Source organism: Schistocerca americana, chromosome 4 (genome assembly GCF_021461395.2).
Source record: "Schistocerca americana isolate TAMUIC-IGC-003095 chromosome 4, iqSchAmer2.1, whole genome shotgun sequence".
In the NCBI taxonomy this organism is placed as follows: domain Eukaryota; kingdom Metazoa; phylum Arthropoda; class Insecta; order Orthoptera; family Acrididae; genus Schistocerca; species Schistocerca americana.
The window spans coordinates 751,921,279-751,936,574 of record NC_060122.1 but is presented as its reverse complement, the minus strand read 5'-3'; the positions used below and the strand labels follow the sequence as shown (position 1 = coordinate 751,936,574).

Here is a 15,296-nt window from a genome sequence, read left to right as displayed (position 1 = left end):
TTTGTGAGATAAGCGATTCATGAAAGGTATAGGTTATTGTTAGTCAGGGCCATTCGTTTGTAGGGACTATTGAAAGTCAGATAGATCGCGTTGCGCTAAAAAAATATTGTGTGTCGGTTTAGTGATGATCAGAATAAGTAAAGAGAGAAATGTCTGCGTACGTTCAGTTTTGCTCAGCCGTTTGAAAATCAAATAACATAAGAAGTTTACCAGCACAATGATTTTTAATTTTTCTAAGGGGATGTTTCAACTTTCATTGAAGCACGTATACACTATGTGATCAAAAGTATCCGGACACCCCAGAAACATATGTTATTCATATTAGGTACATTGTGCTGCCACCTACGGCCGGTACTCCTTATCATCGCCCTGAATAGTCACTAGACATTGTGAGAGAGCAGAATGGGGCGCATCGAAGAAGTCACGGACTTCGAACGTGGTCAGGTGATTGGGTGTCACTTGCGTCATACGTCTGTACGCGACATTTCCACACTCCTATACATCCCTAGGTCCACTGTTTCCGATGTGATAGTGAAGTGGAAACGTGAAGGGACACGTACAGCACAAAGCGTACAGACCGACCTCGTCTGTTGACTGACAGAGACCATCGACATTTGACGAGGGTCGTAATGTCTAATAGACAGACAACAAGCCAGACCATCACACGGGAATTCCAAACTCTATCAGGATCCACTGCAAGCACTATGACAGTTAGACAGTAGGTGAGAAAACTTGGATTTCATGGTCGAGTGGCTGCTCATAAGCTACACATCACTCCGGTAAATGTTAAATGACGCCTCGCTTGGTGTAAGGAGCGTAAATACTGGACGACTGAACAATGGAAATGCGTTGTTTGGAGTGACGAATCGGTACACAATGTGGCGATCCGGTGGCAGGTTGTGGATCTGGCAAATGCGCGGTGAAAGTAATCTGCCAGCGTGTGCAGTGTCCACAGTAAAATTCGGAGGCTGAGGTGTTATGGTGTGGTCGTGTTTTTCATGGAGGGTGCTTGCAACCCTTGTAGTTTTGCGTGGCACTATCACAGAACGGGCCTACATTGATGTTTTAAGCATATTCTTGCTTAACACTGTTGAAGAGCAATTCGGGTATGGCGATTGCATCTTTCAAATCGATCGAGCACCTGTTCACAATGCACGGCCTGTGGCGGAGTGATCACACAACATTAACATCCCAGCAATGGACTGGCCTGCACAGTCCTGACCTGAATACTATAGAACACCTTTGGGATGTTTTGGGACTCACCGACCGACCTCACCGACCGACATCGATACCTCTCCTCAGTGCAGCACTCCGTGATGAATGGGCTACCATTCCACAAAAAAGCTTCCAGCACCTGATTGAACGTATGGCTGCGAGAGTGGAAGCTGTTATCAAGGCCAAGGGTGGGCCAACATCATATTGAATTCCAGCATTACTGATTGAGGGCGCCACGTGTTTGTATGTCATTTTCAGCCTGGTGTCCTGATACTTTTGATCATATTGTGTACCTCCGTCACCATTATCTGCACTTGCCACTATGCTGCAGAAAGAAAGCTATAAGATTCCTTTGAAAACCATATAGGATCTGCATTTACCCATTCCGTGACGACTGGAAGATGTTTTGAATGCCATCGATTTTCCTACACGTTGTTAGACATGGTAATGCGTTATGTTTTCGGTGCTTCTGTATTTCAGATTTTGGTCCACCAACCCCCTTCCCCCCCGCCCCCCCCCCCTTCTCCTTACCAAAATTCAATTTTTCCACAGCAGTAGGAGCAAAAATGAGTAATAACTTCGCAAACCATGACAGACTGAATGAAAGTATGACGAGATAAAATAAATTATTGATTTACTGAAGGTAGATGTAAACGTTATTGATACGTGAGAATGGAGTTAGATAACAGAAAACGGACGGAAAGAACAACTTGTAGGTGCAGTTGTACTGAAAAGAATGAATAGGGAAGCCGCCTGTTAAAGTTTTGCACGAAGCACAATTTAATCGTTGTAAACATCTGGTTTAACAATCATTGAAGATAATGTTTAATGGAACAGACCCAGAAAATACTGTAAGATTTCTGATAGATTACACAACGGTAATTCCACATTTCAAACTGCAGTACTCACCAAGGGCAGATATTGACTCTATCCACAATTCATTCGTTATGAACTGCAGATTAAAAGGAAAAAAAAGTTGCGGAAAGGAAAGAATTATGGAGATGCGATCCGAATGAACTGAGAGAACCACAGGTTGTTAGAGGTACGGAAAATGAATACAATAGAAGACAAACGGGTAGTTTTGAGAGACGAAATAGTGAAGGCAGTACAGGATCAAATAGAAAGGAACATAAGGTCCAGCAGAAATCACTAGGTGACATTATAAACATTGCAATTACTTAACGTAGGGGGGAAATATAAAAATGTAGCAAATTAAGCATTTAAAATGAAATACAGGTGACTAAAAAATTAGAGTGATACAAAATGCCATCTTGTAAAGCAAGACTGACTATAGCAAAAAGAGGAAGGCCGTAGAAGCATGAATATGGGCGGGATATTGCAGATGCCACCTGTTGGAAAATTAAACAGGCAGTGTCTCGCAGGATTTCTGGGTGTGTTGAATTTATGGTGTAATTCCGGGTGTTAAGCCTTCTTTTATGTGGAAAATGGAAACAACAATCTGGTTGAATACTCGGAATTACACCATTAATTAAAGAAACATTTAGAGAAAAGAAAAGCGCCTGTCCGACATCTTAAAAACTGAGATGGCAAGCCACTACTAAGCAAAGACGAGAAAGCTGAAAGTTACAAGGAATATGTAAAAGCACTCTGCAGCAGAAGCTAATATCAATTACAGGAAGAGAAGTAGATGAACAAGAGGTGAAAGATACGAGGCTGCGAGAAGGCTATGACAGCGCACTTAAAAATCAGATTCGAAACAATGCACGTGAAATACATTACAACAATCTGAATTATTGATGCGCTTGGGGGAACCAGCTATGACAAAACTATTCACCTGACATGCAACGCCGCCCGGAGTGGCCATGCGGTTCTAGGCGCTACAGTCTGGAACCGAGCGACCGCTACGGTCGCAGGTTCGAATCCTGCCTCGGGCATGGTTGTGTGTGATATCCTTAGGTTAGTTAGGTTTAATTAGTTCTAAGTCCTAGGAGACTGATGACCTTAGAAGCTAAGTCGCATAGTGCTCAGAGCCACTTGAACCATTTGACATGCAACAAATATAACAACTGGGGTACTCTCAGACCTCAAGAACAAAGTAATAGTTCCAATTTCTAAGAAGGTAGACCGCGACAGATGTACACACAACGGGACCATTTGTTTTATAAGTGCTGTTTGAAAATATTGCTACGAATTATTCACACAAGATTGGAAATACTGAATGAGGCCTGCCTCGGAAAATATCAGTTAGAATTCCGTAGAAACATGGGAACACGCTAGGTAATATTGATTCCACGATTTGTCTTAGAAAATACATTTAAGAAAAGCCAAGCTACGGTCACGGTGTTGGTAGAATACAATAATATTGCATGGAATATATTCTATTAAATTCTGAAGGTAGAAGGGAGAGAATGCACAGAGCGAAATCTCTTACAAATAGCAAACTGTAGTTGTAAAGGACAATAAAAGATGTGTCGATCAAATTTCAGTTCTATCACAGGCAGCACAGAACTTGAAAGAGTATCTGAACGTAGAGGACAGGATCTTGAAAAGAGGGTACCAGGCGGGCGTCAACAAAAACGAAACGATTATAGTGGAATTTAATCGAATTAAATTAGGGAAATAGGAAGAAACACGTTTCCGAAAAACAGAAATTTGTTAACACAGAATAACTTTTTACGTATAAAAAGCGGCAGAAAGCAGGTTCAAACGGAGGTAAGTGTTACTGCAGTTATGTAGGAGCCAAGGTGCTTGCATAGTGTGGACAAACGTGGAGAGAAGCATTAACCTAGTATTTGGAGCCGGCCGATGTGGCCAATCGGTTCTAGGCGCTTCAGTCTGGAACTGCGTGACCGCTACAATCGCAGGTTCGAATCCTGCCTCGGGCATGGATGTGTGTGATGTCTTTAGGTTACTTAGGCTTAAGTAGTTCTAAGTTCTAGGGGACTGATGACTTCAGATGTTAAGTCCCATAGTGCTCAGAGCCATTTGAACCATTTAGTATTAGGAATAAAAACCACAAGAAGATAATATCCTTTACAATGTTGATTTGTCTAAAAGTATAAAGAGCTACCATCAGTGTCTTCCAACAATTCGACAGTTACTCACTGTTTGTCACTCAGACTTCATGGTCGTTTCGATGTTTTGTAGTATGTTCCTTTACTCTACTAAATCTACTGTCTCACTCAGCTACACACTGTTGATAGTTTACTCACCTGCAGTGTGACGGAGACTAATGCTGCAAGTCTTAATAATGTGCGAATAGAGGCATATTAATAACTGCGAAATAACTGACAAAGAAAGATTCATAGTTGTCTCCTAGATATGTCACAACGACATATTTCAGGTTTTGCACGGTTGTAGTCGTAGTCTGATGCATGGTTTCATTCATCTGCCCGTACTAGACTACCCTGTGCAAGACCTTTCCATCTTCATTCCCCCCCCCCCCCCCTCCATCTTACCGCCCCATGGCTCCCTGTCAGAGTTATACCTAAATTGTTCCTTGATGCATGGGGTGCGTTCTGTCAACTTCTCGAGCTGGCGATTAGCTTCAGTGCTTTTTCATTAGTTATCCATCTACGAATATAAGCTTAAACATTTTTTGATGACTCCCTACATTTCTAAAATTTCTATTCAGTTCCTGCTTGTACTTATCGTCCATCATGCTGTTGCGTGATCTGGAAACATTATATTATTTGGGTGAGATATTAACACATTTCTCTTTTTCAGAAAAGAATTTCTTGCAATTCCATCCTACTCACTTCTACCATCGGCCTTCATTTTGCAACCCAAAAATCAAAACACGCCCCACAGGACAGTGACGGATATATATTGGGGGCGCGCGGGGCACGCTTCCCCCTCCCCCCCCCCCCACCTTGCGGGACCACCCACATTAACACCCGCGCCGCCCCCGCCAGTCAGCCCGCACGCTATTCGTTTGTTTCTTTCGGCAGTCGACTCGACTGAATCGAGTTATCGAGTAGTTGTACTTTCCTATGTAGCACGCGCGTCCGCGTTATCGTATTTTATACGTTTCTGTCTGGCATATAGATTGCCTACACATACCTACGAGAAAAATGGCGGCCATTGTAGTGACCTCGATACGTTATTCCGTCTGGCACTTATTCGAGAAAAGTAGCGAATATTGTACTGTTTTCTTGAACAGAGAACCTTCGATACGTAGCGTTACAAAAACGGACTATTCGCCGAATAGGAAGCTAGTTTACATTCAGAAGCAGAAATATTACGACTGAAGAGAGAATAAGTAAAATGTCCTAGTTGTAACAAGTGCAAGTGTGAAGATTAGTCAACAGTGAGAGTGATCAATTGACTGTGAAGTATTGGTAATAGAAATTCACAGTAATTTCTCAGTAAAAATATTGATGCGAGACTCGTAACAATATTTTTACTAATAACGTAACAGTAGTTTCGCATACGAAACTCGTAATACGTTATAACAACGGCTGCCAAAGCTAATATTCTCCTTCGAGCTCTCTAATTGCGAGTTTCTTATCACTCTGTTTACACTTAGTGACGTTATGAGCATAATATTTACAGTCAGCAAAAGCTTGGACGTCGCGGTGGCAAAAACAAAATTAGATTCGACGCTCAAGAGAGCTAATGCCTTACCCACTTTGCTCCTATGGTTGAAGAGGGGAAGGCAGTTATGGAAGAGTTAGACGTGGAGATGAATGTTCCTCTTCTTACGGGCAGACAGAGACACAGGGAAAACTACGATCATAATGGTGATGCTATGACATATTGGAAACGAACTGTTCTTATTCCAACACTGGACCATGTTACCGCTGTTTCATGTAATTACCTTACCTTCTGATGAAGTCACCCTTAGAGGTGACGAAACCTGATCAAGGTATATAGAAAATGTATGCAACCGATTGGCAGGTTTTTACATATTTTTCATAGTTGAAATGATTATTTTTTCTTTGTCTACAATGACGTTATTTCTAGACCTCAGAGATGATACTTACTACCCCTGAACTTTATTATCTAATTTTCTTCATGGTTTGCTTTACTTCTCGCTGCATGTGCAGATTGAATAACACAGCGAAAATAATGGCTCTGAGCACTATGCGACTTAACTTCTGAGGTCATCAGTCGCCTAGAACTTAGAACTAATTAAACCTAACCAACCTAAGGACATCACACACATCCATGCCCGAGGCAGGATTCAAACCTGCGACCGTAGCGGTCGCTCGGTTCCAGACTGGAGCGCCTAGAACCGCACGGCCACTCCGACCGGCACAGCGAAAACGATGGAACTCATTTTCACTCTCCTCTCGGCCACTACATCCCAATCTCGCCCTTGGGATTTCACAACTACCGTCTGCTACAGCTTGTAAGTAATGTTTCGCTTCTTGTGTTGAGTCCCTTATGTACTCATAATTTTAAGAAGTGTATTTCATTCAGCAGTGTCAAAAGCTTTCTCTGAACCTACAATGATTTGTGGGTTTACCTTTCTTGAGCCTATAATCTAAGGGAGATCAGGCCATCATTTTTGTGTCACGGGTACATATTACACTGAGGTAACAAAATACACTGGGTAGCGACATGCACATACATATATATGACGTTAGTATTGCCTACAGAAGGACTAAAAGGGCAGTCCTCTGGCTAGGCAGTCTTTTGTACTCAAGTTATCAATGTAAAGGTATGAGACGTGCTAGTCACACGACCGGAATTAACAGCCGTTGAATGCGTAATGGTAGTTGGAACTAGACACATGGGACATTCCATTTCGGAAATCGTTAGGGAATTCGGTATTCCGAGATCGACGATGTTAAGAGTGTGCAGGGAGTCCCAAATTTCAGGCATTTTCCCCCACCACAGACAAAGCAGTAGCCGACGGTCTTTACTTCACGACCGAGAGCAGCGGCGTTTGGGTAGAGTTTTCGTTGTCAACAGACAAGCAACACTGGTGCACCAACCGCATGAATCAATGTGCGACGTTAATGGGCTATGGCAGCAGACGACCGAGTCGAGAGTGTTTGCTAACAACACAACACCATCTGCAACGCCTCTCCTGGGCTCGAAACAATATCGATTGGCCCCTAGGAGACTGGAAAACCTGGGCCTGCTCCAATGAGGACTGGTTTCAGTTGGTAAGAGCTGTGGGTAGGGTTGGTGTGTGGAGCAGACCACACGAAGCCTGTGGTCGCTCCATAGTGGTGTGGGCTGTGTTCACATGGAATGGTCTGAGACCTCTGGTCCAGCTGAACCGACTACTGATTCGAAACGGTTACGTTAAGCTACATGGACACTATTTGAAGCCATTCAAGGACTTCGTGCCTCCAGACAACGGTGGATGACAGTGCGCCATGTCACCAGGCCACAATTGTTCGTGGTTGGTTTGAATAACATTCTGGAAATTCGAACGACGAGTTTGATCAGCCAGATTGTTCGACATGACGTCTATCGAAATTTTATGGGATACAAGCTGGAGGTCAGCTCGTGCAGAAAATCCAGCACAGGCAATAATTTTCCAATTATGGACAGCTGTAGAGGCGGCATGGCTCAGATTTTCTTCAGGGCACTTCCAACGACTTTTTGAGTCAATGTCATCACGAGTAGCTGCGCTACCTTGGGCAAAAGGAGCTCCGATACTGTATTAGTAGGTATCGCAAGACTTTTGTCACCGCAGTGTACATCCCATGTGGTATAGATTCGTCATGACTGGGTCTTGCAAGAATCTTAATACTTCTGGAAAAATGTACTTCATGTACCTTGACTTGATTTAGATATTTAAATGATTTGTAGAACTTTCCTCACAGCATGGCACCTACCATTACATCTTCTACTTCTCCTTCCCTTTACGTAACACTGTGTGCAAGTTTCCTTCCTCTTAATGTAGGTCTAAATATTCCTTCACCCTTTCGACTTTCATTCCTCTGCGCGAACTGGCGTGCTATCTGAGATTTTGATGAACATTCAGTTATCTCACTTTTCTCCAATGATAATTATGTTGATGGAAAAGCTACAAAATAATACGACAAGTACATTCATAATTTATTGTACCATTGCTATTACGGACGCTACAAAATACGTGGAAGTCACAGATTGTGTGTGTTGACTGTTTTCTATAATTTCGCCTTTCGATTAATACATCACCGACAGATTAATGTGAAAAAATTCTCGAGGGACCAAAAATAAATTCATTGTCTATAATAGTATGTAACTGGCCACTAAAAGCAAACGGGAAATATATCAAACTGCAATGTGGAAACATATCAAAATTGGGGTGAACACATCATACATAGGTAAGGAGTGATCTATATTATCCATAAGACAATGTGAAACTGAATCACTACGTCATGTACGGCGTCCCGGAAGACAACTAGGCCACTGGGAGGCAGTAATAGCGAGCATTAGTACTTCAGACTGAGATGTTGTTGTTGTAGTCTTCAGTCCTGAGACTGGTTTGATGCAGCTCTCCATGCTACCCTATCCTGTGCAAGTTTCTTCTTCTCCTAGTACCTACTGCAACCTACATCCTTCTGAATCTGCTTAGTGTATTCCTCTCCTGGTCTCCCTCTATGATTTTTAGCCTCCACGCTGCCCTCCAATGCTAAATGTGTGATCCCTTGATGCCTCAGACCATGTCCTACCAACCGGTCCCTTCTTCTCGTCAAGTTGTGCCACAAACTCCTCTTCTCCTCAATTCTATTCAATACCTCCTCATTAGTTATGTGATCTACCCATCTAATCTTCATCATTCTTCTGTAGCACCACATTTCGAAATTTTCTATTCTCTTCCTGTCCAAACTATTTATCGTACATGTTTCACTTCCATACATGGCTATACTCCACACAAATACTTTCAGAAACGAGTTCCTGACACTTAAATCTATACTCGATGTTAACAAATTTCTCTTCTTCAGAAACACTTTCCTTGCCATTGCCAGTCTACATTTTATATCTTCTCTACTTCGACCATCATCAGTTATTTTATCCCCAAATAGCAAAACTCCTTTAATACTTTAAGTGTCTCATTTCCTAATCTAATTCCCTCAGCATCACCCGACTTAATTCGACTACATTCCATTATCCTAGTTTTGCTTTTGTTGATGTTCATCTTATATCCTCCTTTCAAGACAATGTCCATTCCCTTCAACTGCTCTTCCAAGTCCTTTGCTGTCTCCGACAGAATTACAATGTCATCGGCGAACCACAAAGTTTTTATTTCTTCTCCATGTATTTTAATACCTACTCCGAATTTTTCTTTTGTTTCCTTTACTGCTTGCTCAATATACAGACTGAATAACATTGGGGAGAGGCTACAACCCTGTCTCACTCCCATCGCAACCACTGCTTCCCTTTCATGTCCATCGACTCTTACAACTGCCATCTGGTTTCTGTACAAATTGTAAATAGCCTTTCGCTCCCTGTATTTTACCCCTGCCACCTTTAGAATTTGGAAGAGAGTATTCCAGTTTTCGTTTTCCTGATAATGACGCCCTCCTGAGTTGTCCCCGCCCGGAGATCCGAATGGGGGACTATTTTACTTCCGGAATATTTTACCCCATGAGGACGCCATCATCATTTAACCATACAGTAAAGCTGCATGCCCTCGGGAAAAATTACGGCTGTAGTTTCCCCTTGCTTTCAGCCGTTCGTAGTACCAGCACAGCGAGGCTGGTTTGGTTAGTGTTACAAGGCCAGATCAGTCAATCATCCAGACAGTTGCCCCTGCAACTACTGAAAAGGCTGCTGCCCCTCTTCAGGAACCACACGTTTGTCTGGCCTTCGTTGTGGTTGCACCTACGGTACGGCCATCTGTATCGCTGAGGCACGCAAGCCTCCCCACGAACGGCAAGGACCATGGTTCATGGGGGGATACTGTACTTAAAATCCCTTGGAAATGACGACCTGAAGTAATGTATTTATTTATTTTTATTTTATGGCCTACATTGGACCACTTTAGTCAGTATTATAAATTAGGATCTTATGTTTTTTGTTGGTCTAATACTGCTTCATTGTTTCAGATCGTGCCCTCCTCTCCTCAACTGAAATCACCCTCCCCGTTCTCTATAAATTTTTATTGGCACTGTGATATATTTGTCCTGAAGTATGTTGAGTGCGTATGTCTTGCCTTTCAAATCCTCTATTGTAATCTGGAATTAAAAAATACATATAGACCTATCAAAAAGTATAAAGTAACAACTGTATAAGGCATAAAATCGGATTCTTACAAAACACTAATTATTAAAATAGTTAAATTAAGAAATACATTTAACGATTTTGTTAAAACATCTGTCATAGAAAATATTTTTTTACGTGGTTAACCAAGTAAGAAGGAAGTTGACAAGTGACAGAAATGAAGTAAACCTAAAGATAGTACCATATGTGAATATGCAGGCATGGATCACGTGAAGATAATGGTGGAACGAATAGTAAAATTTCTGAAGTAGTAAATATTATTCTAGTGTCAGTTGCAAGGTTTTTCGATCTAACTGAACGAAGAATATATCACTGCATAGGATGTTGGTTGAGTTGTTCAGCTTAAAAATTGCTGTTGTTGAATTTATGAAGGAAAAATAAGTGACAGAAACGAAAAGTAGAATATCTGGAATCGATTGAATACCTAGCATTTTAAGTGGACTTGACTGCGCCCATTGCAAGATGAAAAACAACTTATTTCTGATTTGATGCGATGTATTAATAAAAGAAAGTCGCGTTGTAGAATGGGCAAATTCTGACATAAATAGTACAGTTTCCTAAGCTCGCTCACCTTAAAAAAAAAAATGCACGACGTTTGAATAACTAATTTTAGCCGTGAAATAATTACAAGATTATTTTTCTAAGCGCACTGACGACAACGCTAATCTCACATCTGTTTTCTAGCTGTATTCGTGACGGCTTCCCGTTTCGGTTGAAGGCGGCCCTGCGCAAGTGCAGATTTGTCTGACTGAGCTCCACCGTAATTCCTGTTTTAAAGACAAAATCTTTTACGTTAAAACTGCGCAGTGTGTCTACATTCTCTCCCTCTGATGGCGTTTTGCACGTCTTTATAAAGACGTTGCAAAGGTGCTACAATATTTCGATTAACATTTGTGCGTGAAAGATATTTTTCCCATTATGACATTAAATTGGTCACATTTATATGGCGGCAACCTGAGTGCGAAAATTCGAGAAAAATTGTCTCGACTCCTCCGTATACCGCAAGTTTGTACCAGGTAACAGTTATGATATGTCTTCAGTGTACCAAAAGTGATTAAATAATACTGTACACCAGTTTCGTTTGTTAACACGGAGTAAAGAAATATGAAATATGAAACCAATTCGTTCGCAGTGGACTAGATCGGTATCTAAATACGACACATTCCTAGTTTACGCTCTTCCTCCTCCTCTTACAGACAACGTTGTGTGGCGATGGGTGAAGTGTGCAGTAACACTCGGCATTATGGCACACGAGCCAGGATAAGAGCCGAATTCTAGGGCTCCCCTGCTGTCAAGGGCCCACACACGATCGAAAAATGGAAGCGACCCGTTGCATGGGCATGCATCACTTCATAGGTCGTACGCGTGTGGGCAAATTGCAGTAATCAGCCAGTGATCAACGGTCGCATGAAAATCCCAGACTATATGATGAACTGCATGTGTTGTGTGGGGATGTGGCTGCCTGTTTCCTAGTTACTAAGCGATGTTACGCAGTTTTGTTTCGTTTCACTTTGCGTCGATTGTGTAACAGTGGTACAATTTGCAGTTATTGATGGACAGTGAACCAGACTGACAAGTGAAGTTGGGGCTGCAGTTGCTATCTACAGTAAGAAGTAATACAAAATAAAACTTCCTGTTTTGAAGTGATTAGCATTTTTAAGATTGTGCCGTAACCGTAGAGCTGATGGAAACCTCATAGTACTAGTTTCGATACATTGGGCTGCATCTGATGATTTTGAGTTATTCATGAAGCAAGAACGCCCATTATTAATGTTTTACCTTATAAAGAGAAAGACGTACCGCAATATTAAGTAGTCATTTTAAATTAAAAATTCAGGGCAAAACTATTATGCAGGTGTACTCAAGTCCCTTTCCTTTCATTTAATTTAACTCTCCCTCACTTAATTTATAACAAGAGTATTGTAATCAGCAGTGTTGCTATTGGCAAGACAGTTGTTAAAATGATTGAACTGTCAACTGTTGCGCTCTGCTTTTATGCGTGTATGAACTAACATGGCATTCGCATGTGGCGTGGATTAAAATCGTTGGTTTACTGGCGAAACCACGCACGTGCTGGCTTACACATTTTCAGGACTCTACTTTGATGTGAATAAACCTTGAACTGTCTCGTATCAATCACTCAACTAAAGCTCTTTCTCGGGTGTCACGAACTAGGACATTGTATAGACAAGTATTCTAGATAAATTCATCAGTACAACGAATATGAAACTATGCGCACACTGGAGCTGTAGTCTCACAACATCAGATTCGCGATGGAAACTTTGACAGAACAGCAGTCATCATTTGCCACAGATATATAACGAATCGAAATTACTCAATATAGAGTAGCACAGAACACAAGATCGTCGAATACCAGCGTCGCGCTTCATTATCGCCACACTGTCTCGGAATCTCGTAACGAGATGAGGTGTTGGCAAAGACGATATTTTTTTGAAAAATACCGCTGGCTAAAGTCAGGCTCAGTTGGAACTGTACTGTAGTCTCTGTTTTCTCTTTAAAAGAAAACGTTGTTCCCGTCGGATTAACACAACATCATCGTTTCAGCCGTACCGATATATAAATGTAGTGACTGAAACACATCCCCCTCCAAAAATAGTTCTACTGTTGCGTTAAATAATAATCACATATGCTCCAGTTCACTCAGTGCATTAACTATTTTTCGCAGATTCTGATTCGTGATGTAGGAAATAAATATTTCTCTGAAGTGACTGTATTTGCGAACTGCAGTTATACGACGTGTGCGTGAACCTATCATAAATGTTCTTTGTTCTGAGAGATAGAGAACCGCAGTCTGCATGGTATTCGAATCTGACAGCTGGTGTCCAGACGTGTGCGACTCTCGTGATTAAATATTACGCGAGTTGCGTTGGTTGGGCGCATCGAGAAACCGAGCGAATAACTGGGTGCATGCACATTTGCTATTCACCATTGCGGGCATTCAAATAAAGATGAAATGAAGTGGCCCTCAACTACTTGCCCACAGACTCCGAGATGAAATATTAAAAGTTTTGGCTGGTTTTGTTATCTAGGGGCTGGAATACGTAGTTACCGCTTTGCAAGCCAAATACTGCTGAGTCTACAGTATACAATATGAATAGACACATGAATCGAATGGTCGAAGGTTCCTATCACTCGCAACTGCGAATTTTGAACGTACATAGACATTTATAAATTAAAGATTGCAATTAAATAAATTCTGCAGGTACTTTTTTAACCACTTTATATGATGAGTGCAATAGCAGAACTACCTTTAAGAATGCTCGTTATCACTGTAAAACATTTATTGGTGACGATGGTCCAGCAATTAAATAAAATATAAGTTGAACAACGGGAAACAATAGATTCCTACTTGAAGTAATTGGTTATGAACAACAACATAGCAATCAAGATATTCACTTCTAAACGCCTACAACATCTTCACTGCAGAAGCCACAGGAGTCTTACTAGAGCACAAGTCGGCACTAAGAAATTTTTCTATCTCCCGCTACCACTCGCAAAACCACTCCACTCTCCAAGTCTTTCCCGCGACTCTGCGTCCCTCGCGCTATACTGTCCAGGACTCTCTCGTGTCCTCTCCCGTACTATCCAGAACTCCCCTGTCTTCTCTCGAGACGATCCTCCTCCCACACTTCCATACAGTCTCTCCACGTGTCCTTATTGGATCGACCGCTGTGATTGACTAGAGTGCTCCCGCCCTGTCTCCAAGCCAACGCACACTCACAAACATAATGAAACGCATTCGAAATACTGGATTTACATTTAAATAACTTGAAATTAAATAAATTTTCCTACTGCTGGAACATAAACACGCTCTATCACACATTATTAAATACATAAACAAATTAAATAAAGGTATATCAAAGGAATAGAACAGAAGTAAGCCAGTAGCCTAATGTCTCGTTACTTTCTAAACAACAGTAAATAATTGACTAATTTCTTCCTGAATGGTATATATCTGATATAAACGAGGATATAGATGAATAAATATATTTATAAGCATGCTGCTACCGTATATTCGTGTAACTGTGAAGTACTTATGGCCTGACGGGATTAATAGTAATCGGCCACTTTGACCTCTTATAACTCATGCTCTATTCGAGTTACATACCTGTAATTAATATCAATTTAGGTTTATACTAATAGCTTTCTAAAGCCACGTTGATCGACAAAATCGGACGAACCGTTTAGAGTTTGGAAATTTGTGGCTGGGTGTTACTTGTATAATTTACAGTCAGATACTAAACTTTAAAGTAATAAAGATATTGAAACTCTGGTTACACCATGAGATTCGTCATGAAATAATGGTAAAGTACATTTTTATTTTTAAGGTATCATGATTCCTCTGGCTATTATTAATTTCTATATGAGCTGTGTAATGTCTGCCATCATGGTTTCCCAAAGTCCGCCATCTTTGGCACTCCGCGGCATGCAAATCCCCTTCATCGACACAAAGCCCATTCCACGACACAGCATTAACATGGAATTGGTTCAAATGGTTCAAATGGTTCTGAGCACTATGCGACTTAACTTCTGAGGTCATCAGTCGCCTAGAACTTAGAAGTAATTAAACCTAAGTAACCTAGGGACATCACACACATCCATACCCGAGGCAGGATTCGAACCTGCGACCGTAGCGGTCGCTCGGCTCCAGACTGTAGCGCCTAGAACCGCACGGCCACTCCGGCCGGCTAACAATGAATTCCCAACCACGTGGTCGGCCTAGACCACGCGCTGGGGCTACGGCACCACGCAGTCGCTCATGAGTCTTGAATGGCCAGTGCGGCCACGCCAACTCCGAACTTTGAATATTTTCAGGACGCCACAACTCGCCCATTACCTCACACCATCTTTGGAACTAAATACTTCTGGCAATTATATTTAATGCCAGAGAAAGATATTAATTTGGTTTTGTTGATCCTGGTTTTTGC

The 15,296-nt window shown here is 41.6% G+C and overlaps 1 protein-coding gene across 1 annotated transcript in view; it reads right to left on the bottom strand.

The window, feature by feature from the left end:
• The window catches only part of LOC124613777 (nephrin-like), a 1,004,503-nt gene that overhangs the window by 374,896 nt on the left and 614,311 nt on the right, over positions 1 to 15,296 (bottom strand). The gene's annotated exons all lie outside the window — the stretch shown is intronic.